The 3,758-nt window shown below is 51.0% G+C and overlaps 1 protein-coding gene across 1 annotated transcript in view; it reads left to right on the forward strand.

Annotated features, from left to right (window-relative positions):
• The first annotated feature begins 732 nt into the window (after nucleotides 1–732).
• Nucleotides 733–3,758, forward strand: part of RHBDL2 (rhomboid, veinlet-like 2 (Drosophila)) — a 57,897-nt gene continuing 54,871 nt past the window's right edge. The window contains exon 1 of the mRNA XM_011977686.1: nucleotides 733–881. The gene's annotated coding sequence lies outside the window, so the exon portion shown is untranslated. The remainder of the gene's footprint in view (nucleotides 882–3,758) is intronic.

Below are 3,758 nucleotides of genomic sequence, written 5' to 3' on the forward strand. Positions count from 1 at the left end.
CATGCACCACCATGCCTGGCTAATTTTGGATTTTTAGTAGAGACGGGGTTTCTCCGTGTTGATCAGGCTGGTCTTGAACTCCCACCTTCAGGTGATCCACCCGCCTCAACCTCCCAAAGCACTGGGATTACAGGTGTGGGCCACTGCGCCTGGCCACCTTCTGCCCGAATCTTGAGCAGCGTCTACTTAGAGCTTCATTCTTTGTCTTCCTCGTAGAGTAGGAGGTCAGGGATCCCGTTAGTCTACCTCTTCATCCTCAGGGCCTCGCACAAGGCCAGTTATTCTCAAAATGCTTTGAATGAATAATCAGACCTGGCAAAGCTATTTCACCAGGGACCATGGCGTCATCAATTCTTCCGTGGACTAAATCTCTGCTGAGGATCATCAAGTCACCCACCCTGGTGCCCAATACAAGCCTGGCTTCACACTGAAGCATAACCAAATGCAGAGTGATAGAGACCACCCGGTTGAGGTGTCAGAGAGCTGAGAGTGGAGAGCAGGCGACCCAGGCCTGAAGCAGGAGGGCAGGACTTGGAGGACGAATGGAGCTCAGTGTCCTGGAGAAAGAGTAGAGGCTGCCACCGGCTCCCTGGCTAAGACCCAAGCAGACGAAGGGGAGGGCTCATTCATCCAGGGCCAGCCCAGAAGCAAGACTGCCAAGCAGGCCGGCCCAGCCCGGCTGGGAGGGGATTTCCTCAGGCTCCCTCTTCCTGGGCTGGGCAGCTTTAGAACCTGTCTGGAGGATTTTTGTTTGGGGAGGGACTGAGGAGCACCTGGCAGAGAGGGAGCTTCAGGGCAGCGGGCAACCCCTTGGCCCAGGAAGCCTGGAACACAAGGACCGGCGGGCGCGGCCTGGGACGCCCCTACCTTGGTCTTTCAGGGTAAGATATGGGAGCTGGGGGGGAGTGGAGGGAGTCCCGTGTTAGGACAAGGGGGCGGCAGCAGGAAGTGCAGGGCCGAGGGTGCTGTGCAGGAAGGAGGAGGGACGTGTGGGGTGCTCCCTTGGTAACCCCTCTTCTGGAGTGACCTCCTGGTGTGGCCGCTTTGGATCCTACTACTTTCATTTTAAAAGCTGGCAGCATGTTGGGCCAAGAGCCAGGGGCTATCTTCCCGAGGGAAATGGCAGGAAAGGGCTGAGGATGGGGACAGGGTAATTTCATTCTTCTTCCCTGCCCTTCACTCTGGCTTTCTCTCCAGCCATCACGTTCTCCCCAGCATCCCCTACCCTCCTAAGTTTTTCTAACTCCAACTAAGCCAGTTCCTAGCCCTTTGCTGACCTGGACACTGGAGACCACAGCCACGGAGACAGTCTCCACGTCTTCCTGCAAGGCGGCTCCTCCAGGGTTATTTGTTTCCTTCTTCCTGGTGTGGGTATCAGAGAGATTTCACTCAATGTTTCATTTATTCATTAGTGTTCATTTGTTTATTCATCACTGTTTGAGCATACACCTGGATACTCTGGAGGGAGGGCTGCACAATTTCTGCTCCTCTTGGGAATAAGAAAACTGAAATTTATTCCTCAAACATGTGATGATTATCTACAAGCTGGTGGGCAGCATGGCAGAGTAGAAAATTATTTTGGAGTCACGGGGAGACTGGCTTTATATCCCATATTTTCTGTTTACCTCCCGAGCCTCGGTTTCCTCAGCTATAATTTTTTTTTTTTTTAAAGAGACAGGGTCTTACTACATTGCCCAGCTATGTACAGTGGCTGATTATAGCTTACTACAACTTCAAACTCCCGTGCTCGAGCAGTCCTCTTGCCTCAGCTTCCTGAGTTAACTGAGCCACGGGGGCCAGCTCAAAATGATATATATATGTTTTTTTGAGATGGAGTCTTGCTCGTCGCCCAGGCTGTAGTGCAGTGGTGAGATCTCGGCTCACTGCAAGCTCCTCCTCCCGGGTTCATGCCATTCTCCTGCCTCAGCCTCCCGAGTAGCTGGGACTATAGGCACCCGCCACCACACTCAGCTAATTTTTTGTATTTTTAGTAGAGACAAGGTTTCCCCGTGTTAGCCAGGATGGTCTCGATCACCTGACCTCGTGATCCGCTCACCTCGGCCTCCCAAAGTGCTGGGATTACAGGTGTGAGCCACCGCGCCCAGTCTCAAAATGGTATTTTTATGAAGATGACAGGGAACAATGCATGTTGAATACCAAGCCGGGTGCCAGGCTTATTGTGGAGCCTTCCTAAACACCTGTGCTTTTCCCTTCCTCTTTGACCGCCTTCTTGCCATGCCTCTCCCTAACGAGCAACTCCCTCACCTTAGGCTTGTAAAGATATGCTAGACAACCCCTGGCCTTAAAAGCACGTAGGCAGAATGTAAACAGAACTGGCCAGTGACGGGGGAGTGGTGAAGGGAGAGGGAAGGCTGGGTTCCATGGCTCACTCCTGTAATCCCAGCATTTTGGGAGGCCAAGGCAGGAGGATTGCTTGAGTCCAGGAGTTCGAGACCAGCCTGGGCAACAAAATGAGGCCTTGTCTTTAAAAAATAAAATGAAAAGGAAGGGAAAGCCACATAGGCATGGGAGTAGGGAAGGTGTCAGGTGTTGGTTTGTGGTAAAAATACTGGACCAGGACTGAGTCCAGACATGCTGTATTTCTGAATTTGCACACTCAACACTGAGCAAGTGATGGGAACCATCAATTCCTAAACTATGGATGCAGGCTAAGGGCTTTAAATGCATTCTCTTATTTAATCATAATCTTCTTATGATATTATTATTAACACCATTTCATAGATGGGGCAATGAAGATACAAACAGGTTAAGGGATTTGCCTAAGGTCACATGGCTAATAAGAAATGGATCTAGAATTCAAGTCTAGGTCAGACTCTAAACTCCATGCTTTTTGCTCTGGTGCTTGCTGTCTTTCAAGTTTCTCTGTATTAGAAAGACCGGGCTGGGGGCGGTGGCTCATGCCTTGTAGTCCGAACATTTTGGGAGGCTGAGGGAGGAGGATTGCTTGAAGCCAGGAGTTCAAAGCCAGCCTGGGCAACAAGTGAGACCCTATCTCAAAAAAAGAAGGCCTGGCATGGTGGCTCACACCTGTAATCCCAGCACTTTAGGAGGCCAAGGTAGGAGAATTGCTTGAGTCCAGTAGTTTGAGACTGGCCTGGGCAACACAGTGAGACCCCTTCTCTACAAAAAAAAAACAACAAAATTAGCCTGGCGTGGTGGTGTGCGCCTGTAGTCTCAGCTACTTTGTTTTTTTGAGACAGAGTCTCACTCTGTGGCCCAGGCCGGAGTGCAGTGGCGGCATCCCCAACTCAGTTGATTCTCTCACCTCAGCCTCCTGAATAGCTGGGACTATAGGTGCACACCATCATGCCCGGCTAACTTTTGTTGTTGTTGTATTTTTGGTAAAGACAAGGTTTCATCATGTTCCCCAGGATGGTCTCAAACTCCTGGACTCAAGGGATCCACCTGCCTTGGCCTCTCAAAGTGTGGGGATTACAGGCATGAGCCACTATGCTCGGCCTGTCTCAGCTACTTTGTAGGCTGAAATGGGAGGATCACTTGAGCCTGAGATGTCAAGGCTGCCGTGAGCTGAGATCAGGCCACTGCACTCCAGCCCGGGTGACAGAGTAAGACTTTCTCCTCTCAAGGAAAAGAAAAAAAGAAAGACCAAAAGGGCATCAGCATTCCCCAACTACCTCCCTAGACACTGGTCGTTGACTTCCTGTAGATCTCCTGCTCTGGGCTGCTGCATCCAGACTCCTTCCCTGATTCGTTAACTCATTCACTCATTCCTACAT

The sequence above is a fragment of the Mandrillus leucophaeus genome, unplaced genomic scaffold, assembly GCF_000951045.1.
Source record: "Mandrillus leucophaeus isolate KB7577 unplaced genomic scaffold, Mleu.le_1.0 Scaffold182, whole genome shotgun sequence".
Classification (NCBI taxonomy): Eukaryota; Metazoa; Chordata; class Mammalia; order Primates; family Cercopithecidae; genus Mandrillus; species Mandrillus leucophaeus.